The following is a 24,528-nucleotide window of genomic DNA, read 5'->3' on the forward strand; positions in this document are numbered from 1 at the left end:
TGTGTTGAATTGTTTCATGAGAAAACACAGCAAATCTTGTATTCATAAGAAGAATGTAAGGATGATCGTTGCCCTTTAATTCAAAAGCCTGTTGTTTATTTTGAGACAGATTGTATGAAGCTGTGTCTTTAATATAAAAAGAGGAAGTAGCCGAAGAGGTTCCTTCTCCGTGAGCTCGGAGAAAGAGGAAAAAAAAAGATTGTTTCTTTATTTGATAAATGAACGGCATATGATATTTTTGGGGTTATTTTGTATTAAATTAAACTAAGATGAAAAATAATAGGTTGCCCTTTAAACCAGGAATCTTTGTTTAGACATTAAGGGTTGCCGCAATTAACATGACCATTGAACCCTATTGGCACTGAGCCAAAAGTTTTAAAATAGAATAACTTTTTTATATAATTATGGTTTATTAAGTGGTATTTCAGGGGCACCCTCCGTAACCAAAGGGGAACCTCTGATAAGATTTTTGAAATTCGGGACAAAGTTTTAGAGGATATTTGTTTGAAAGATAAAAAGTACATTACTTCCTGTCATTATGGGTGTATAAAAAGTGACCTACTACAAATAGTGTAAAGACAGGACATTAGAGCAAAGAATTGCAGCCAGCCCCTCTCCCCCAGATAGACAGTAAATAAGGTATACAGCTAACCTGTGTCCGCATGTCCCATCAGAAGCAGCCGAAAGGTTTACAGTAGGAATAACAGTAACAGGGGTGAGAGTGGTTTCCTGCCTGGCTTCAAAGGAAAAGGGGAAGTCATTTAAAAAAAAAAAAAAAAAAAAAAAAGTAATGTTTGTGTTGAGTTAAAATTTCAGTGTTCAGTTTCAGATGAAGTGCCCATTAATCCAGTATGTAGCAAATGTCTCTTGCCAGCTTGACCCAGTGATAAAAGGATCCTCAGCTGTGTGCGGGCCACAGCCTGCAAAAGAGCTGCTGGGTAAAACAGGTGCAATGTATTTAAGCCAGTTTACTTCCAGTACAGGAGCAGGCACTAGAGGGGGGAGGGGAAAAAATGTTTGTTAAAAATCCCCCATGACTGTTTTTGAGCTGATGATGGCAGAATCTGAATTGTTGAGCCCTGATGAGACCCTTTATGTAGATGGATCATGTTTATAAACAGAGGAGGGTAAGCCTGTAACTGGGTATGCAGTAGTAACAGCAATAAATAAACAAAAAGAATGCAGAGGCATTAAATCTAAAGTTCTAAGCACAAGCAGCTGATGGTTTTGGCAAAGGCCTGTGAATTTTAAAGAGTTAACATTCACAATGACATGATTTTGGTCATATTTTTGAAAGCTTGTAACTTTTTGACCTCAGCCGGTAAGTCAATAAAGCATGCACATATAATAGAGACTGTTCTTAGTCTTCCAGTGTTTCACCAAGGTGGCCATTTATTAAAAAACCAAGGCACATGCAAGAGAGGACACAGAAGAAGCTGCAGGAAACGCAAGGGCCGACAGAGCAGCGAAGAAGGCTGCACTTGAACAGGTCCCTATCCGGGTACTGACACTCGCAGGAAAGCAACCAACTCCTGTAAGTATGGCAATCTTGATATCATTGCAGAAAAAGCCCCCTCACAGGAGCGTGAGAAGTGGCGGAAGAACAGTGCAACATAGGATGTAACTGGTTGCTGGAGGATGGAGGAGCATTTCTGTCTGATCTCAGGCCCTATACCCGAGGGTGGCAGCCGCAGCTCACGGATCGTGTCATATCTCAAAGACTCTAATGACCACCTTGGTAATACAACACTGGTTAGCACCAGGTTTTCCTGGAGTAGCTGCAAAATATACTGCTTCTTGTCTTACCTGTGCTAGGTACAATGTTGGTAGAGCTGTAAGCACCCCATAAAAGCACCGCCTAAGTCAGACTGTCCTTTCCAAGGAGTTCAAATAGATTACATTGATTTCCCACAGTCTGGTCCCGATGCACATGTTTTAGTTTGTGTAGACATTTTTCAGGATGGCCTAAGGCCTGGCCAGTCTCTAGGGGTACAGTACAAACCACAGGAAAAAGGCCTTTGCCCCAGGTAATGTGCAGGTATAGAATCCCAGAACCTATGGAAAGTGACAGGGCTACTCACTTTACAGGAAGGGTTCTACAAGAGATCCTATCCGCACTAAATATTGAGAAAGCCTTTCACACTCCATATCACTCACAGAGTAGCGGAAAGGTACAAAAGGTTGTATGAAAAAAAAAAAACACAAGTTGAGTAAAATAATAGCAGAAACAGGTAGATTGTTTTACGTTTTTTCCTTTGTCAGGAACACTCCCAAGAGAGGTGTGGGTACCTGAAGCAGGTCTCTATTTACCACAGCAATTGCAAGCTGCACACTCAGATCTCACTAGATGTTTTGCAGCGCTTTAAAAGCAATTGACAAAAATGCATAATAGTGTGTTTTCATTCCTACCAGATCCAAATGAGGATACTAAAAGTCCTAAAGTAAGGCTACTAAGAGTGCAATTGGTTACACCAACATCCCTCAAGGTAGAAGGGATTCATGGATTCACGCCAGTCATTGAAAAAAGGTGGTACAATGATTTTCTTTAAATTTTTGATATGTATGGGAATGTTGGGTATAATGAAGGGGCAGGACAATAAAAGAGACAACCTAAGGCCCAATGTACTGTTAAGTTTAAATACCAGGTAGCCAGGAAGTCAGGGTACTCAGGGTGCTAGATATGTCCACAATTACCCCCAGAGTCCCAGACTATACCTGTGCTAGTAAACCCACTTGCATTAGAGGATCTAAATCAGACAGAGTTTTCAAAATCCTATAGAAACATTACCAGTGCACAAAAGGACATGTTAATTCCCCCAAAAGTCGCAGGTTTCAAGAATCCTACAGTGTGTATAGAGTTCTATGGAAATAAAACTGATGTGGGGAGGGTGGACTGTTCACAAGCACTGATAAACATATCCTGCCCACAGCTGACTGTGAACAGCCCATGAAATGAAACTTGCATGCATTACAGAAATGAAACTGTTAAACATAAAATATGAGCCATATTAAATGACAATATGGACATTTCTCACCTAGGAGAAGCCCTCAGGTTTCTGTTGTTCAGACAGAAACTGGGGTATTATGCAGAAAAGTTATTAATACCCATTTTCACCCCAGGGTGGTCACATTCAGGGTTGGGAATCTATTGTGTCTGTGGCAATCAGTGTGTCACAGTAACAGGTACTACAACCTCTTTATTTCCAATGGTGTCCGCCCATCCAAATGAACACAGTCTTTTGGAGGTTTTGCCTTATCTTCTAAAATAATGAAAGTGGTGTATTTATATTGATGTTTATGATAATTATGATCTCTAGTTATCTGTTGAATTAAAATAATTATGAGTTTGGTTGATAAGGTTACCAAGGCCAAGGAGACAACCTATTTCAACTCTATACGGAAATAAGAAGGGATTGATGATGCTGAGTATGCTGTAATGAGAAATCTGTCACCTCAAACCCCCATGTATGAAGTAATCTCCGCCTCAGAACCTTACCAAGACTCGGACACCCCCCACTGAGGTTTGCCCTCTGGGCCAGTGTTCCAAGCGTAAGGGGCTGCTCCCTTGGAGGGATCTGATAAGCGGAATAGGTAGTTAGTTAGCCTGATCAATAAATTCTCAAGAGGGAGGAGATGTCGTGGCATACCTATCTCGCATTTTCTGGATACCTTATTGGCCTTTACAGGATGCATTGACTGGCATTTAGAATGGTTATCTTAAACAAAATGTCTTTTGAGTTAATCTCATCTTACTTTGATTTCTTTACATGTGTCACTGAGCTTGCAAAGGCTAAGAATATATCAGATGACCGAAACAGTGGAAATTCCCTATCTCTCAGAATATCAACTCTGTCTGGACAGCTGACCACAAAGCCAATAATATCTTCTAAAAAGCCCCTTTGGAACTTTTATTGTGTGTCACCAAGAAATTTCCCTTTATGACAGAGAATCACGATCTAGATTGACATAATGCTTACTATAATTAGTTGTTAACTTTGATTGGATAAAAGATGTTAATAACAACCCATTTCTTGTACATCAGATTGTAATGACAAACCCATATTTGAGTATATTTAAACTCCAGCAATGTTGTAATAAATCATGTCACTATGATTCAGCCATCTTGAGTCTTGTCTGATCTCATTATATATATATAGCTATATATTGTCTGATTTGGTATCACTGACTAACAGGTAACAGGTATTTTGTACCTGAGGAAAAATTCCACAACAGGGCCTAGTGTGGTTCTGTACGTGTGAGATACATACACTTTTTTTGATAATGTTTTCTATTCCGCTATTCAATAAAAACCTTTGGGTATAAACAATTAAATTGCGGGATAGTCTGTGTTGGTACGTGTGAGATACACCTTTCCAATTTTTGGGGTTCATCTCATACTTCTGAAGATTTGAGGGTGCTGCCTGTTCCGTACTCCTCCTACTCCTCATCCTGCCTTTAGGGGTACAAAAAATAGTAATTGGGGCCTAGTCTGGTTCTGTACGTGTGAGATACATACACTTTTTTTGATCATATTTTCTATTCCGCTATTCAATAAAAACCTTTGGGTATAAACAATTAAATTGCGGGATAGTCTGTGTTGGTACGTGTGAGATACACCTTTCCAATTTTTGGGGTTCATCTCATACTTCTGAAGATTTGAGGGTGCTGCCTGTTCCGTACTCCTCCTATTCCTCATCCTGCCTTTAGAGGTACAAAAAATAGTAATTGGGGCCTAGTGTGGTTCTGTACGTGTGAGATACATACACTTTTTTTGATAATATTTTCTATTCCACTATCCAATAAAAACCTTTGGGTATAAACAATTAAATTGCGGGATAGTCTGTGTTGGTACGTGTGAGATACACCTTTCCAATTTTTGGGGTGCATCTCATACTTCTGAAGATTTGAGGGTGCTGCCTGTTCCGAACTCCTCCTACTCCTCATCCTGCCTTTGGGGGTACAAAAAATAATAATTGGGGCCTAGTCTGGTTCTGTACGTGTGAGATACATACACTTTTTTTGATAATATTTTCTATTCCGCTATTCAATAAAAACATTTGGGTATAAACAATTAAATTGCGGGATAGTCTGTGTTGGTACGTGTGAGATACACCTTTCCAATTTTTGGGGTTCATCTCATACTTCTGAAGATTTGAGGGTGCTGCCTTTTCCGTACTCCTCCTATTCCTCATCCTGCCTTTAGGGCAGGGGTGGGGAACCTCCGGTTCAGGGGCCGTATGCGGCCCCCAAAGTCATTTGGTCCGGCCCCCTGTGCAGCCGAGTCTGTGTCTCTCTCAGCTGATATGTCAGAACGGAGCCGATGCTTCCTGTATAGTTCGGGCTTTGTTATGACAGTCTGAGTGAGTCACAGGCGGAGAGCTATCAAATGCACTCCGCCTGTGACAAATACAGGAAACATCACCTCTTCCTCCAGCGTGGCGCTGCTACACTTCTCCTAGCCAGCATTTTCCGCCAGCAGTACTCACAGAAGTAGCAGCCAGAACCAGCAGTACTCACAGCAGTAGCAGCCAGAACCAGCAGTACCCACAGCAGTACCAGCCAGAGACAGCAGTAACAGCCAGAGCCATCAGTACCTGCATTACTCACCGAAGTACCAGCCAGAACCAGCAGTACTCATAGCAGAAACAGCAGTTCCAGTCAGAGCCAGCAGTACTCAAAGCAGTATACCAGCCAGAGCCAGCAGTACCCACAGCAGTATCAGCCAGAGCCAGCAGTACTCACAACTGTACCAGCCAGAGCCAGCAGTACCCACAGCAGTACCAGCCAGAGCCAGCAGTACCCACAGCAGTACCAGCCAGAGCCAGCAGTACCCACAGCAGAACCAGCCAGAGCCAGCAGTACTCACAACAGTACCAGCCAGAGCCAGCAGTACCCACAGCAGTACCAGCCAGAGCCAGCAGTACCCACAGCAGTGCCAGCCAGAGCCAGCAGTACCCACAGAAGTACCAGCCAGAGCCAGCAGTACCCACAGAAGTACCAGCCAGAGCCAGCAGTACCCACAGCAGAACCAGCAGTACTCCCAGCAGGACCAGACAGAGCCAGCAGTACCCACAGCAGTACCAGCCAGAGCCAGCAGTACCAGCCAGCAGTACCCACAGCACAGTACAAGCCAGCAGTACCAGCCTGAGCAAGCAATACCCACCAGCAGTACCAGCCAGCTGTACCCACCAGCAGTACCAGCCAGCTGTACCCACCATCAGGACCCGCCAGCAGTTCTTTTCAAAACTTACCACCACAAAAAATCGACTGCGCTCAAGACTGACCGACGCAAACCTGGAAAACCAGTTGAGAGTAGCAACATCATCAATACCAGCTAACATCACACACCTCACCAAAGAGAAGCAGTTGCAGCCATCACATTAGGGGTGAGTTAATTGAATGTTTGACCAAATATAACAGGCTAATTTTTAAGTTGATAATTTTGTACGGCCCCCGAATGATTTTATAAATACCCAAATGGCCCTTGGCAGAAAAAAGGTTCCCCACCCTTGCTTTAGGGGTACAAAAAATAGTAATTGGGGCCTAGTGTGGTTCTGTACGTGTGAGATACATACACTTTTTTTGATAATATTTTCTATTCCGCTATTGAAATAAAAACCTTTGGGTATAAACAATTAAATTGCGGGATAGTCTGTGTTGGTACGTGTGAGATACACCTTTCCAATTTTTGGGGTTCATCTCATACATCTGAAGATTTGAGGGTGCTGCCTGTTCCATACTCCTCCTACTCCTCATCCTGCCTTTAGGGGTACAAAAAATAGTAATTGGGGCCTAGTGTGGTTCTGTACGTGTGAGATACATACACTTTTTTTGATAATATTTTCTATTCCGCTATTCAATAAAAACCTTTGGGTATAAACAATTAAATTGTGGGATAGTCTGTGTTGGTACGTGTGAGATACACCTTTCCAATTTTTGGGGTTCATCTCATACTTCTGAAGATTTGAGGGTGCTGCCTGTTCCGTACTCCTCCTACTCCTCATCCTGCCTTTAGGGGTACAAAAAATAGTAATTGTGGCCTAGTCAGGTTCTGTACGTGTGAGATACATACACTTTTTTTGATAATATTTTCTATTCCGCTATTTAATAAAAACCTTTGGGTAAAAACAATTAAATTGCGGGATAGTCTGTGTCGGTACGTGTGAGATACATACACCTTTTGATATCATATTTTCTATTCCGCTATTTAATCAAAACCTTTGGGTATAAACAATTAAATTGCGGGATAGTCTGTGTCGGTACGTGTGAGATACACCTTTCCAATTTTTGGGGTGCATCTCATACTGCCGAGGATTTGAGGGTGCTTCAGTCTGCCTCCTGCCTGTTCTGAACTCCTCCTACTCCTCATCCTGCCTTTAGGGTACAAAAAATTGTAATCGGGGCCTAGTTTGTGTTTGTACGTGTGAGATACACCGTTTTGTAAAATTTGTCCTATTCCGCTATTCAATATACACCCTGTTTGAGTGTAAAAAATTAAATTGCGGGATAGTCTGTATCGGTACATGTGAGATACACATTTTTAAATTTGTTTGGCGCATCTCCTTCTACAGCCGAGGATTGCAGGGCGCTTCAGTTTGCCTCCTGTTCTCAACTCCTCCTATTCCTCTTGCTCATCCTGCCTTTAGGGTACAAAAAATTGTAATCGGGGCCTAGTCTGTGTTTGTACGTGTGAGATACACCGTATTATAAAATTTTACCTATTCCGCTATTCAATATACACCCTTTTGGAGTGTAAAAAATTAAATTACGGCATAGTCTGTATCGGTACGTGTGAGATACACCTTTTAAATTTGTTTGGCGCATCTCCTTCCACCGCCAAGGATTGCAGGGCGCTTCAGTTTGCCTCCTGTTCCCAACTCCTCCTACTCCTCTTCCTCATCCTGCCTTTAGGGTACAAAAAATTGTAATCGGGGCCTAGTCTGTGTTTGTATGTGTGAGATACACCGTATTTTAACATTTTTCCTATTGCGCTATTCAATATACACCCTTTTGGAGTGTAAAAAATTAAATTACGGCATAGTCTGTATCGGTACGTGTGAGATACACCTTTTAAATTTGTTTGGCGCATCTCCTTCCACCGCCAAGGATTGCAGGGCGCTTCAGTTTGCCCTCCTCCTACTCCTCTTCCTCATCCTCCCTTTAGGGTGCAAAAAATTTTCATCGGGGCCTAGTCTGTGTTTGTACGTGTGAGATACACCATTTTTTATCCTTTTTCCTATTCTGCTATTCAATATACACCCTTTTGGGGTAAAAAACATTAAATTGCGGCATAGTTTGCATATTTGACTGTGAGATACACCCGTGCGTTACTGTTGTTGTTTTGTTCCGCTATTCAATAAACACCTTTCTAGGGCAAGATCATAAATTACAGAAATATGAGGAGACCGTCAAATAGGGGCCGTGGCCTGGGTCGTGGTGCTGCTGGTAGAGCTCCTGTTGCAAGGAGAGGACGTGGTCGATCTGTGCCAGCTACACGCACAAGTGAAACACCTTCCTCAAGTGTTAGTAGGCGATAGAACCTGCATCAGTAATCAGTATTTGGTAGGGCATCATAGGCCTCTAGAAGTGATGATGCCAGAACACGTAGAGGCGATAGTAGATTGGTTTGCTGCTGACAGTGCCTCCAGTTCCTTCACATTGTCTCCCACCCAGTCTACTGCAGAAAGTTCAGAGTTGGCACCTGCAGCCGATGTCCAACCGTCTTTCACCTCACCCCCTTGCAAATCAGGTAAGCAGTCTGAGCCCCAAGCAATACAGCAGTCTCTTCTTCTTTTTGATGACTCTGTCAGCAGGGTTTCCCAGGGCCATCCACCTAGCCCTGCCCCAGAAGTGGAAGAGATTGAGTGCAGCGATGCCCAACCACTTATTTCTCAAGATGAGTACATGTAAGGACCATCGCAGCACGTCTTCGATGATGACGAAACGCAGGTGCCAACTGCTGCGGCATTCAGAATTGTGGAGACCGACAAGGAGGGCAGGGGTGAAGACTGGGTGGAAGATGATGTGGAGGACGATGAGGTCCTCGACCCCACATGGAATTAAGGTCATGTAGGTGACCTGAGTAGTTTGGAGGAAGAGGCGGTGGTCGCACAGAGCCACCAGCACAGCAGAAGAGGGAGCAGGGTGCAGAAGCGGAGCGGCCGTGCCCTAGACACTACGCCTGCTACTGCCCAACGCAGCAAGGGAACGAGCGCACCAAAGCCAGCTCAAAGGAGTTCTCTAGCGTGGAAGTTCTTCGGAAAATGTGCTGATGACAGGACACGAGTGGTTTGTACCTTCAAAACCAAGAAACGTCTCTGGCTCATCCTGCTTCCTCTTCTGCTGCAGTCTCGGCCGCTCCAGCCACATCTGTAGTGATACCGGCACCTGCCACCCCGCAAACAGACGATCTGTCAGCAACACCACCACCTGGGTCACCAACCATCTCCACAATGTCCCGTGGAAGCGTTCAGCTTTCCATCTCCCAAACACTTGAGAGGAAGTGGAAGTACCCCCCTACCCACCCGCGATCCCTGGCCCTGAATGCCAGCATTTCAAAATTCTTGGCCTTTGAAATGCTGTCATTCCGTCTGGTGGAGACGCACAGTTTTTAAAACCTTATGTCGGTGGCTGTCCCACAGTACGTCGTGCCCAGCCGCCACTACTTTTCCAGGCAAGCCATCCCTTCCCTGCACAACCAAGTGGGGGAAAAAATCAGGTGTGCACTGCGCAACGCCATCTGTGGCAAGGTCCACCTAACTACCGATACGTGGACCAGTAAGCACGGTCAGGGGCGTTATATCTCCCTAACGGCACACTGGGTTAATGCAGTGGCGGATGGGCCTGAGGCAGATAGCAATTTGGCGCATGTCCTTCCACCACCAAGGATTGCAGGACGCTTCAGTTTGCCTCCTGTTCCTAACTCCTCCTACTACGCTTCCTAATCCTCTACCGCCTCCTCATCCGGACAGCGTAACACCTTCACCACCAACTTCAGCACGGCCAGGGGCAGTTTTAAAACTTGCCTGTTTGGGGAAAAAAAACACACACCGCGCAGGAGTTGTGGAGGAGCATGGAACAGCAGACAAATGAGTGGTTGCTGCCAGCGAGCCTCAAGCCCGGCCTGGTGGTGTGCGATAACAGGCTAAATCTCATAGCAGCTCTGGGCCTAGCCGGTTTGACGCACATCCCTTGCCTGGCGCATGTGCTGAATTTGGTGGTGCAGAGGTTCCTTAAAAATTACCCCGATATGTCAGAGCTGCTGCAGAAAGTGCGGGCCGTCTGTGCGCACTTTCGGCGTTCTCACCCTGCTGCTGCTGCTCGCCTGTCAGCGCTGCAGCGTAACTTCGGCCTTCCCGTTCACCGCCTCATATGTGGCGTGCCCACAAAGTGGGACTCCACCTTGCACATGCTGGAAAGACTGTGCGAGCAGCAGCAGGCCATAGTGGAGTTTCAGCTGCAGCACGCACGCGTGAGTCGCTCTGCGGAACAGCACCACTTCACCACCAATAACTGGGCCTCCATGCGAGACCTGTGTACTCCACCAACATGGCCAGTGCCGATGACGCCGTTGTCAGCTTAACTATCCCACTTCTATGCCTCCTTAAAAAAAATTCGGGCGATGATGGAAGAGGATGTGGCACAGGATGAGGAGGAGGAGGAGGAGGAGGAGGATGAAGAGGTAACATTTCCAAGGCTTTCAGGGCAGTCATTCACAAGGGGCTCCGAGGGTGGGTTCCTGCACACACAAACGCCAGGGACACAATTGTCCAGCAGGGGCACAGTTCTGGAGGATGAGGAGGATGAGGAGGAGGAGCTGGATGAGGAGATGGAACCATGTTCACAGCAGGTTGGCACCCAGGCCAGCTCATGGCCATCACTGGTGCGTGGCTGGGGGGATACAGAGGACACAGACGATACACCTCCCACAGAGGACAGCCTTTCATTGCCTCTGGGCAGCCTGGCACACATGAGCGATTACATGCTGCAGTGTCTCCACAACGACCGCCGAGTTGCCCACATTCTAACTTGTGCTGATTACTGGGTGGCCACGCTGCTGGATCCCCGTTACAAGGACAACGTACCGTCCTTAATTCACTCACTGGAGCGCTATCTTAAGATGCGCGAGTACAAGCGCACGCTGGTAGACGCGATGCTGCTGGCATTCCCACCTGACAGCGGGGCCACAGTGGAAGCACAAGGCAGCTCAGAAGGCAGGGTTAGCATGGCCGAAATGTGGAAAAGCTTTGTCAGCACACCACAACAAACAGCAGCACCAGCAGCTCCAGCAGCTCATATGGAACGTCTTAGCAGGAGGCAGCATTTCACCAACATGGTGGAGCAGTATATGTGCACACGCCTACATGTAGTGAATGACGGGTCTGCCCCCTTCAACTTCTGGGTCTCCAAATTGGGCACATGGCCTGAGCTTGCCCTTTACGCCTTGGAGGTGCTGGCGTGCCCTGCAGCCAATGTATTATCTGAACGGGTATTTAGCACGGCTGGTGGCGTTATCACAGACAAGCGCAGCCGCCTGTCCAGAGACAATGTGGACAAGCTCACGTTCATTAAAATGAACCAGGCATGGATCCCACGGGACTTTTCCGTACCTTGTGCAGAATAGCGATGGATACAGACCTTACCCAGCCATTGTTCTATTTTTGCTCTTTCTCACTCTTTTGGGGTGTACCCTCATTTAAAATTTCTGAAAAAAAGCAGTGTTGGCTACCTCGTCCTCCTCAGAGCCAGATTAACATAGGGGCTATTGGAGCTGCAGCTCCAGGCCCCTACCTTAATATAGGCCTCGGGTTGGCCATATTCACTGTTACCGCTCTTCTGTCACTTGTAAACACAGAAGTCTGGCTTCTATGCTCACTTCCCCAGGCAGCTCCCTCAGAACCTCCCCACACAGCACGAAGGCCGGACAAGGAGGGACAGTTGCCGATGCATGGATGTGTTTATGGGCTTCAGAGACAGCATCCCATGTTGAATTAGGCATGCATGGCTGCACCCTTCCTCCTCTGGGTGCATGCCAAGGCACGGCCCTTAAGGCCCTTCAAAATCCTCAGCACCAAGCCCATGATGCTCTTAATCTGGCCCTGGTCCTCCTCCACCGCCGCTTCCACCTACACCACCCATAGGTGTGCGCAGCCTATTGCATTAGGGTGTGCACCCCAAAGTTTAAATACACATGCATGTGTTTGCCTACATGTACATGGCCCCGATACATTGCTCTCCCTGCTGGCAAAGAGAAATAGAGCAGAGCAGGTCCGAGGGAGATCATTCCCATCTCCTCACTGGCAAACCAGGCTCAACCTCACTCCTACTCCATATGGGCCTCGTCCTTCAGAGATGAAGAACATTGTTTTATTTTTCTGTTTTTTTTTTGTTGTTTTAAGTTATTTCCCTATCCACATTTGTTTGCAGAGCACTTGCCATGCTCTTAACTACGTTTTGCTGCCATTTGCAGCACTCTAGCCCTTTCCATTGGTGTTTTAGAGCCATTTTAGTGCCTGAAAGTTCGGGTCCCCATTGACTTCAATGGGGTTCGGTGTCCGGGAAAAGTTCGGCAAAAGTCCGGGACACGGACCGAGACTTTTTTTTTAAGTTCGGCCGAACCCGCCGAAAACGGACATCCATGTGTCCGCTCAACTCTACCCATAGACATAAGATGACTATCACTCAATTCGACCATTAAAGGAGCAGAATAACTTCTTTATGTATGGTATGTCCCCAACCTGTGAGGATGCCTCAAGGCACTGGAAACAATTAATTTCACACAGGACATGAAAATTAAAAATATATGTACAACCGGTTTGACTGTGCATGTTTATGTCTTTTTTTTTTTTTTAAATATTACAGTCAATTAAGCATGAAATATTGCATATATTGTAATGATTGTTTTATATGAATTGTTTACAGGTAGCTGGTAGGAACTCTGAGCTCCTTTTCACTCATTGTATACATATAAGCTCAAAATTTCTAGCTTATAATATACAAGAGATGAGAAGGAGAAGTGACTCCTATCAATTTACTCTGTATTAAGGATGAGCAAATCTGGGGCGTGGCCTGGAGCGGCATGAAGTAGGAAGCTAGTGCACGGAGCTCCGCCGGCTGATTATCCTATTACCCCGTTTATCCTGCATCTCGGACCCTACTTTTTGGCTCTACAGCTTCCTGCCGGTGTCCTGACGCCCCAGGTATCATGTCGCCGCCGAAGAAGCCTACAGACACCGTAGCGAAGCTCGATAAGTTCCTCCGTCAGGGGAAGGACAGTGCTGCCCAAGATGGCGCCAAGGCGGGAGCGGGGGGGAGCGTGGTGGCTGCAGACACTACCCGTGTCTTAGATGCAATCTCGGTATGCCAAGCCTCCCTTACGGTGAAGATTGAGGAAGTTAAGATGGACATATCCCTGCTCCGCCAGGACCAGCAGAAGCTGCGGGAATGGGTCGACGAAACTGAGCACAGAATCAGTGTGGTGGAGGATTCCCTGCCCCCCCTGCAGCATGTCTCTGATCGCCTCCAACTTCAGGTGAGCCAGCTATTAGTCAAGCAGGATGACATGGAAAATCGTCTGAGACGCTGTAACATCAGACTGATCGGGCTACCTGAGGGGCTGAGGGCAGGGACCCGGCTGATTTTTTGGAATGTCTACTGACCGATACTTATGGCCGGGAGGCCTTCTCCCCCACATTCACTGTGGAACGTGCCCACCGTTTGTCGGGGAAGCCCCCTCCTCAGGGGGCGCCTGCCTTCACCTTTATTGCTAAGATGCTTAACTACAGGGATAGAGACACCATTCTGCGCCTAAACAGGGAAAAGGGCAATATCCCCTTTGGGAATGGGAGGATCGAAATCTTCCCCGATTTCTCGGCCGAAGTACAGAAGAAACGCAAGACCTTTCTGGAGGCCAAGCACAGACTTCGCATCAAGAATATCAAATATGCCATGCTATTCCCTGCCCGACTGCGGGTTGAAGGGGAGGGGAGAGTGCAATTTTTTGATGATCCTGAGGCTGTCATATCATGGTTGGAACGCCTGGACACTCGGAACTGAACTCCTTTCCAGCAAGATTTTTACCCCTGATGCCTGCAGGTGACTGTTCTCTACCCAATATCCTTTACTGCCTATTGGTCTACAGTATGGAGGGAGGCTCTGCACCTCCATCTGCGGAGTGGCTGTGAAATTACTGGCTTGAATGGACATGCCTCACTTATACACCCTCCGGCCACCTGTTATCTTTCAGTTTTTTACTCAGTCTGGAGGAGGACCTTGCTGTTCTCCATGGTGACTCGTTTGCCTCCTATGCCTGCATTCTCTCTCCGTGCCTACCTCCTGATCCTTGCCATCTCTTTTCTTCTGGTCTATCCCTGACTTCTCTACATTTCTCTTAGATGTCTCGGGTTATCCTTCCGGATGCTGCTATCCATGACTATGGCCGGCGAGCCCTGGTCTTTTTTTTCTCTTCCCCCCTTTTTCTCTCTCGTCTTTTCTTTTACCATACATGTTTCCCCTTCTGGTTCCCCTTCCCTCCCTTTCTTCCTCTCTGCTGGTCTTCTGTCTCTCTGTGGTTTTAGGCTGTATTTCTTCCTCCCCTTCCCCCTCTTCCTCTTTTCTTTTTGTCTCTGTGTTTCTCTCTGGTTCTCTAGTATTTTCCTACGCTTGTGCTTTGCTACCCAGCGAAGTTTCGCCCGCAAGCTCTGTGAGTGACAGAGCTGCGCACCAACCACCCCTCCACTGTCTGTGTGGTCAGTGGGGGCCTATGCTCAGATTGTTGTTCTTCTGGGCCAAATACTGGACCTGCTTGTCTCATTTACTTTCGTGCTGTTATTATGTTTCTATATTTTGCAGGTCCGGTCTTTGCTGTGGTTGGACTGGGAAATGGTATGCCCGCACGTGTTTGGGTTGGTGCAGGGCGGGGTGGGGGGTGTTGTTGTTTTCTTTATTGTTCACATTTGTTTTATGTCTATGGGAATGTATATTGAATATTCTGGTATGTTTTTTACGTGTGGATGCACTATCTCAGGAACAGTTATATGCCTGCCTGACCGAGGCTACTCATTTAATGCACTTTATGACCTTTATTATGTCGCGTCGAACGGGACCCCCGAGGCTCCTATGTTACCTATCTCTCCTAGTACTTGATGGCTCAACTTAAATTTCTTACCTGGAACGTCCGGGGATTGGGCGATAGAATTTAACGCTCTGCAGTGTTTGCCTATCTTAAGGGCCAGCGTGCGGATGTGGTGGTGCTGGTGGAGACCCATCTGGAGGGCCGTCTCCAGATGGCGCTTCGACGCCCGTGGATCGGCTGGACGTTCCACTCCATGTTTACTTCCCATTCCCGGGGAGTGGCGATTTTAGTGGCCAAATCGGTGCAGTTTGAGCTTCGGGGATCCCTAGTAGACCCTCAGGGTAGATACGTTTTTCTTTCTGTGTTGCTATGCGGAGAGCCCTTCCTGCTCATGGCGTTTTATGTGCCCCCCCCTTTCTCATCCACTATCCTTACTGAAGGCCTAGACTTCATGTTATCTAACCCCCATATTCCTGTGATTTGGTTGGGCGACTTCAACAATACCTTGAACCCCTCCCTTGACAGATTGGACACGACAGCTCCGACATCCCCTTTGCCTACCACGACCAGATTTGCTAGACTATTGACGGAATTTAACCTGTTTGATTCCTGGAGAGCCAGGTATCCTGACAGACGGGCCTACTCCTGTTACTCCTCTGCTCGTCAGTCCATGTCTCGTATAGACTTTATATTGGTCTCCCCCTCCCTCCTCCCACGTTTGGTGGATGCTGGGTTTTCGGCTCGTGGGCTATCAGACCACTGCCCCTACTGGGTGCAGATTGGCTTTGGCAGTAACCGCCCCCTCCCAGCGTGGAGGCTCAACCCCCATTGGCTTGGGCTTCTCCCAGTGGAGGCGGATCTAGCATCGGTTTGGCGACAGTTTTTTACAGACAATATTCACTCTGCGTCCACGTCAGTGGTCTGGGAAACTTTCAAGATCCATGTCCGGTCCCACTTGACAGCTGCAATTAACAAGCTCAAATCCGACTCTTTAGAGAGCTATCACAGGGCCCTGAGCAATCTGTCCGCGGCGGAGCGGGCCTTTTAGGCGGCTCCTACGCAGGAGGGAGCTGTACAGTATAAACTAGCCACTAGAGTGGTGACACAGTTGGAGTATGATAGGGCCCGCAGGAAGCTGTTTTTCCAGAAACAGAAATTATTTGAACACGGGGAGCGTGCGGGTAAGCTCCTGGCTTATTTGGTTCATTGTGAGGATAGGCTCCCTGTGGTGATTCGCTTGTGTTCCGCGCAGGGAACCCTAGTTACTGACCCAAAACTGGTGGCGGACGCCTTCCGGGCATTTTTTCAGGACCTCTATACTTCCACGGCCCCGGCGGATGATTCTCTCATGGACACCTTTTTGGCCTCGGTGACCTTTCCTCAATTGACTGCCGAGCAGGTTGAGTCCTTGGAGGCCCCGCTCAAGGTGGAGGAGGTCTCGGAGGCCATAGCGCAGTTCTCAAGGGCTAAGTCACCCGGCCTGGATGGACTCCCGATAGAATTCTATTCTATGTGTGTTGAAGACCTTGCCCCACGCCTACTAGCGTTGTTTGAGGATATCTTTGAGACATCTTCCCTACCCCTGTCCATGTGGGAGGCTCTGGTGGTTCTGATACCCAAGCCTGGTAAGGATCCGCAACGACCTGAGTCCTACAGGCTGATATCTCTTCTCCAGGTGGACGTTAAAATTCTGGCGAAAATATTGTCTACTCGGGTCAACAAGATTGTTCTCTCATTAATACACACTGATCAATCGGGCTTTATGCCTGGCCGAAATACTTCATTCAACCTGCGAAGGCTATTCATGAATTTATAGGCCACTCATGACAATGTGGGAGCCAGGGTAGTTGTGTCCTTAGACACGGCCAAGGCCTTTGATTCTGTGGAATGGGGATTTCTATGGAGATGTTTGGAATGCTATGGCTTTGGCCCGCGGTTTGTCCGCTGGGTGCAGGTTCTTTACCAGGCCCCGGTGGCTAGGGTGCTGGCCAACGGCTGGACGTCTGATAGTTTCCCTCTGAGTAGAGGGACACGCCAGGGCTGTCCGCTGTCACCACTATTGTATGCCCTGGTCGCCGAACCTTTGGCTATTGCTATTAGGGATCACCCGGGTATCAGAGGTCTCCGCGTTGGGCCCCTGGAGGAGAAAATCAGTATGTGCGCTGACGATACGTTGCTGTTTCTCGCTGATCCGGGGCCCTCGTTGAATACTGCACTCTCCCTGATTGGTCGATGTGGCCAGTTTTCTGGTCTGAAGATCAACTGGGACAAGTCCCAGATTTTACCTATTGATGATATTTCGTCATTCCCTTCTAATCCCGAGTTCCCCTTGTGCAGAGTAGATCGCATTAAATACCTGGGGGTTCAGGTCACGGTGAGGCCGACAGACTATGTGTCGGACAACTTGCTACCCCTCCTTACTATGATTAAAGCGAGGACTCAGACGTGGACTAGACTGCCGCTGGGGGTAATGGGTCGAGTTAACCTGATAAAAATGGTGTTGCTTCCTAAATTGCTTTATGTGCTGTGGCATTCCCCAATTTATCTTCCGCTCTGTTATTTTCTCCAGCTGGAGTCTCTCCTCAAGCCGTTTGTCTGGGGAACCTCCAGGCACAAATTGTCCTGGCGGAAGCTGAAGAACGCTACCAATCTGGGTGGTTTGGCTCTCCCTGATTTTAACTTATATTATATTGCGGCGCAGCTGTCTCATTTTTTCCATTATAATTCTTCTGACAGGGATAGATTTCTGGCACTTCTGGCACCGACTCGGACCCATGCACTCACAGACCCCCTTTCTCGTATCGGGGATTCGGGGGGCGGATCACAGGGATGGTCGGGCATCAATGCTATACCAATACAGGAGGTTGTGGGACGTTGTCTCGAGCAGACTGGCTCTCCCTGGGCTCCATGACTATACCCCGCTGTGGTACAACGTGTCCCTCCCTGAATTCCGAACTATCCCTGATGTGCATGTGTGGGTTCGACACGGTATTATCTTTCTGACTCATATCGTTGCGAATGGGGCGCTTAGGAGCTTTGAGTCCCTGGCCGCTCAATTTCACCTCCCGCGTACTATGCTCTTCCGGTACTTTCAGCTGCGGCATGCGTTCCACATGCAATTCCCTCAATCGGTGCCGGTTCTGCCCCCGGTCCCAGTACTTGAGGTGGTCAGTTGCTCGAACCCTAGTCACCTTATTTCGATATTGTACACTATGCTACACGAACCGGCCTCCACGGTCCTTGCGTATGCACCTAAGACTAAGTGGGAGGAGGATGTGGGTCCCCTGGAGGATGACGAGTGGAGTGACGCTCTGGATGCCTGTAAATTAGTCTCCCCTAAACTATCCGACCGACTCACCCAGACTTACATCTTACATAGGGCATACCTTACCCCCCTGCTGACTGCCAAATACCGACGAGTGTAACGCTCCTGCGTTTTATGTATGATGTGGATTTTCAGCTGCAGAAATATTCCACTTCCGTAGTCATGTAGAGAAACGCTGAGACACCATTCCCAACTCTCAATGACTCATCATGTGTGGATGATCTCAATTCAGCAAGTAAGTACACACACTCAATAAGATGTTTCCTAGAGTGACTTATGTATATAGTAGCACAGTGATGATAGGCTGAAGAGACAGATTGGGTAGAGATGGTAGATGACAGACACTTGAAAGGAAATGTTCTTGAAAGTAAGATAGTAGCAGATGGGATGCAGATAGGTTTAGCAATCATGTATGGTAGCAGATGACAGAGTAGCAGGTGGACATACAAGAGAGATCAACCCAGTGCAAGAACAGGTGGTAGTAGGCTCAAGAGCTAGCAATCTTAGATAATGCAGATGTAGTAATAGTCCTTAGTATGCAGAGCTAGATAGTGTAAGCTTTAGTATGAAAGTTATAGAGGTTTCCCCTGTGGGGTACTTATCACTAATAGCAATGTAGCAGAGGAGAGGTTCGGCAAGAGCGGATGATCCGGTAGCGGGATACAGGGATCAGCGCAGCGTGGTTCCGACAGCGAGGTATGCTTGTAAGCATGAGAGCTTCAAGACAGGTTAGCATCAAGGCACAAAGCAGTTTGAACGAACACATGTGAGTGAGAGCCGGCGATCTAAATAGCCATCCAGTCCGGCGCTGAGTGATGACAGCATCAGTCTTAAAGGTGTATGCGCACCTTACCAAAAGAGAATGGTGGGGCGCATACACTTATGAAAGAGTAATTAGGGTACCCAAAGGTACCAGAACATTACAACGAGACGCCACGGATGCCTGCCCTATGTGTAGCCGAGAGCAGGGTACTTTTTATCATTTGATATGGAGCTGCCCCGAAATCCAGGGTTACTGGACTCAGGTAGTTAAATTCCTTCATGACACTATGGGCTCCCTCCTCTCCCTGCTCCCCAAACAGTGCTTGTTGGGAATTTTTCCTGATACCAGTATGAATAAATTTACTACTATATTCTTGCACGAAACTTTATTCTCCGCCCGGAAATTGATAGCACGCCGATGGATGCGTGATAGACCCCCCACGTTTCATGACTGGCTTAAGGAAGTTAATACTACTGTGCCCTACAAGAAGCTGTTGTACACACATCAGGGTTGCCCCACAAAATTTAATAAGATATGGGACAGATGGACGCAGGCCCCGGAAACGTGTGTTTAATCTGGGTTCCCCTCTTATGTTGTGCTGTGCAGATGGTCTGTCGGCCGGCTATTGTATGCCTCGGTCTTCGTGTTTTATATTCGGACTTTGTTCCACACAGGAGACGCCTCCTTGACACACTTTTCGCACTGTACATGTTTGTGTTTTGTTTTTTTATTTTATTACGCCCTGTTTGATACTTATGTACAGATGTACCTTGAGTTGCTCACTTCATTGACTGTGATTCACTGCATTCCTCTGTTACTGTTGTTTACGGATATTTGTACAATAAAGACTCGTTTGATTTAAAAAAAAAGGATGAGCAAATCTGCCCAGGTTTGATTCGCAGTCTATCCACTTGAGGACCGCCCAATAGTAAATATACTGCGGCAGGGCTGCCGTACTGCACTGCATCATGTATGTGATCTGGCATGTCCAGGTAGGGAGCATGCATGGGCACCACCCAATCTGTGCTGTCATTTGGTACAGCACAAGTGGGTCAGCAGGTCCTGGCCATAAAACATTGCCTATCAACTTAGCAAATCACAGAACAGAGAACAGAACAGAGCCCTGTGTTTACTAACAACACAGGGCTCTGTACACGGAGCAGCGATGTAGCTGTTTTTTTCTCCCTGCAAAGCAGGCAAAAAAAACACTCCTATTAGGTACACATTTTACCTTTTGATTGCCCCTAGATGTTAACCACTTCCCAGCCAGTGTCATTAGTACAGTGACAGTGTATAGCATTAGCATTAATTATTTTATTAGTGTCACTTAGTGTCAGTTAGACAGTTCCCACCCAGTGTCTGTTAATGTCAGATTGTCTGCCATACTGTCACAGTCCCACTATAAGTCGCTGATCACCGCCATTACTAGTATAAATATATATTATAGCTTAATAGATATTATAAATAGAATAAAAATCCCGATAGATAGATAGATAGATAGATAGATAGATAGATAGATAGATAGATAGATAGATAGATAGATAGATAGATAGATAGATAGATAGATAGATAGATAGATAGATAGATAGATAGATAGATAGATAGATAGATAGATAGATAGATATATTATATATATACCAAAGCAATATACACACCTATTGGGTTTTTTTTTCTACCAAAGACATGTAGCAGAATACATTTTGGCCTGATACAAATTTCATTTGAGTACAGTGTTGCATAACCGCGCAATTGGCAGTTAAAGTAGCTCAGTGCCAAACAGCAAAAAAATGCCCTTGTCATAAAGTGGTTATTTTGCAAAACGTTCTCAAAATTGTGAATATATACTTTTTTCCAAACCCTATTGAAGTCTAAGGGGGCAAATCTTGGTATTCAATTTGAAAATAACTGAAATGTTGTCAAAAAAAATTTATAGTAAGTCAGGCACTGCCATGGGAGACATGTACCAATGGCAAAGTTTAAATGAAAAAAAAAAGTACAGCAGGGAGAGGACCTGTTCATGAGCCTTCGAGGGCAACATAAAATACACAAATCCTTTAAATTACAGTTATGGAGGATGTCTTACAGCTGTACGTGGTGCTATGGAACAATGGCAATGCATATTTAACCGTGGAATTTATTTATTTTTTCTTTACAATGAGCTTGTTTACATACAGCAGCAGCAGCACCCAAATCTTATTCATTTAAATAATATTAAAAAAAAGAGGTGGTTTTAGTGGTGGCACATGCTTTTTTATCATTAGTAAGCCTGCTTTGACAGGCAGAAGTAGCAGATTTCTAAAAAACATAAAAAGACAGTAAAAAAAAGTTATAGGTAAATCTGCAGTTGGATGGCTTGAAAGCTCTTTTTTTTATTGCAGCGCTGTACTGAATTCTGTTTTAAATGGAAGGTGTTGGTATGGAAGGTTTAATTTGCAAGTAAACTATCTGCTTGGTGTGCCGCAGCTGCATTGGTTAGCAATTTTAGAGGAAAATAGGGTAGACATGCCCTACCTCGCCCTACCTCCAGATTGTACATCCCTACTACTGCTATGATCTATTTGTCCTATTACCTCCATATACAACACCCCTGCTTCTCATTTTAGGCCTTCCTCCAATTGTAGTCATTTTTGAGAGGTGAGCAGAATACCTAGCTTGTACTAAAATTATCGTGATGAGGTGTAGCATGTAGTGTTTTGGTTACACATTAATTTCTGCACTGCACTGCAGTGGTATGCTGTACAGAAACTGTGGTTTCCACCTCCATTTAGCAGGCCAAACAACTAACCCCATTAAGCAAAAGCCTTTTTTTTTTAATCCAAGCAGAAAATACAATTTTTTTTTTTTTTATCTTTTTATTAAAGTTTAATTTTAAGTGAAAGAAAAGGGCCCCAGTAAATAAAAAAATAAACAAGAAACCCTGCAAGGGGTTGGCTCAGTGGCTAACAACTAAGTATACTGGTTGCTGATACAGATAAAGTTAGTTCTAAGAATGACTGTTGGTTCTATGGGACTGTGAACAAAGGGGGTGGGGGGGCCTGTAAAGTATCTCACCCTATGCTATCCCATCACAGCTTCCTTGGGGAGTCCATCTTTTTATAGAGAGGGGATTAGCCAGTCCATTCCCTAAGATTATTGACTCTTCGAGACTCATCTCACTGGGGACAAATACAATGCAGTGCATTATGGGTTTTGGTACAATATTTGGTCCATACATTTGGAACTTCATCAATCCATGAGCTGGTAGATTTGCCTTGAACCCAAGGTGGCTCCAAAAGCAAAACTTTGTATTTTTAGTGTCATATAGCTTGTCAGTAAGACAGACATGTCTATGGCATAAAAGCATAAAAATTTGCTGCTGACACAGAATTGTAACTGTAACATGGTCCCTTTTTAGGTCAAATTGTGTGCAGTGGTTATGTTTATTTACTATTGAATATGGATGGGTCAAACGACCTCTGTTCGGTTCGCACCAGAACATCTCGAACAGGGAAAAAGTTCTGGCGAACATGCAAACTCTAATAAAGTCTACAAGACATGAACATGAAAAATTAAAAGTCCTCATTTTATATATAAGACATATATGCAAGTTATTGCCGTAAAAAGTATATGGGAACCTGGGTACTGCCCTGCGGGACATGTATCAATGCAAACATTTTTTTTTAAATGATTGTTATTAAAGGAGCAGTGATTTTAATGATGTATTGCCGGCTCCCAGCAAAACATATACAAAAAAAACAAATGAAAAAAAAAACAGCATAGGGTCCCCCCCCAGTCCATACCAGGCCATTAGGGTTTGGTATTGATTTTAAGGGGAACCCCACGCCAAAATTAGAAAAAAAAATTGATGTGGGGTCCCCCCCAAAATCCATCCTTATCCGAGCATGCAGCCTGGCAGGTCAGGAGGGGGGGGGGTGAGAGAGTGCCCCCCCTCCTGGACCATACCAAGCCACATGGCCTCAACATGGGGGGGGTGGGTGTTTTGAGGCAGGGGGGCTGTGCCCCAAAGGCCTCAGGCTCTGATGGGGACAAGGGCCTCTTCCTGACAACCCTTGGCTTTGGTTGTGGAGGTCTGTGGGTGGGGGGGTTTATCAGAATCTATCAGAATCACTCCCATGTGAATGGGTATTGGGTACATCGTACCCATACTAATTTACCAAAAAAGTGTAAGAAAGTAAAAACCACAGGAAACAGTTTTTGACAAGTCCTTTATTAAAAAGGAAAAAGAAAAAAAACATAGTGTCCCTCGATGTAAATCCATCGTCAATCTTGCCAGACCCCAAAAATTGAAGAAAATTAAAAACTGCTTGACCTCTTAAGAAAGTGGCGGTGCCACCGGGTTGATTTACATTGAGGAACACTATTTCCTTTTTCTTTTTTAATAAAGGGCTTTTCAAAAACTGTTTCCTGTGATTTTTACTTTTTTGGTGAATAAGTAGGGGTACGATGTACCCGATACCCATTCACATGGGGGGGTAGGATCTGGGGACCCCCTTGTTAAAGGGGGCTTTCAGATTCCAATAAGCTCCCCACCCGCAGACCCCCACAACCACAGCCCAGGGATGGCGGGAAGAGGCCCTTGTCCCCATCAACATGTTGAGGGCCAGTGGCCTGGTATGGTTCAGGAGGGGGGGGCGCTCTCTCTTCACCCCCCTTTCCTTGCCTGCCAGGCTGCATGCTCTGATAAGGGCCTGGTATGGATTTTGGTGGGGACCCCGCACCATTTTTTTTTTCTGTCATAGGGTTCCAATTACTACTTAAATACAGGGCACTTTCACCCCCTTACTGCCCAGACGAATTTTCAGCTTTCAGCACTTATTGACATCTATGGGAAATCTTGGTCAGCTTGGCATGGCACTGCTCCCTGTCTTTAACATAGGCATCTATTGGAAATCTTGGTCAGCTTGACATGGCACAGCTCACGAACCGTAAGTGAAAGGGACACAAAATTTGGGAGCACCGAGAGGGAACCCAAAACTCGTTAGCTGGAAAGCCAGTACGTGTGACCAGCGGCTCCAATGGCCGCCGGCCACTGTGATCTCCCGCAGCAGAGAGAGAAGGACAGACGGCTGATGTAAACGCAACCATCTGTCATGCTCCCTGAAGTGATCACAGAGGCTATGTGATCTTGCTATATAGCATTGCATGTCTCTGTGATAACTTCATAAGCCATGCCCCCTGACAGTTAGAATCACACCCCTAGGGACACATTTAACCCCTTGATCCCCAGTACAGTTAACCCCTTCCTTGCCAGTGTCATTTTTACAGTAACAGTGCATATTTTTAGCACTGATTACTGTAGTAATGCCACTGGTACCCTCAAAAGTGTCAAAAATGTCAGTTAGGTGTCCGATATGTCCGCCGCAATGT

This window comes from Pelophylax lessonae (genome assembly GCF_965119305.1).
Source record: "Pelophylax lessonae genome assembly, chromosome: 2".
In the NCBI taxonomy this organism is placed as follows: Eukaryota; Metazoa; Chordata; class Amphibia; order Anura; family Ranidae; genus Pelophylax; species Pelophylax lessonae.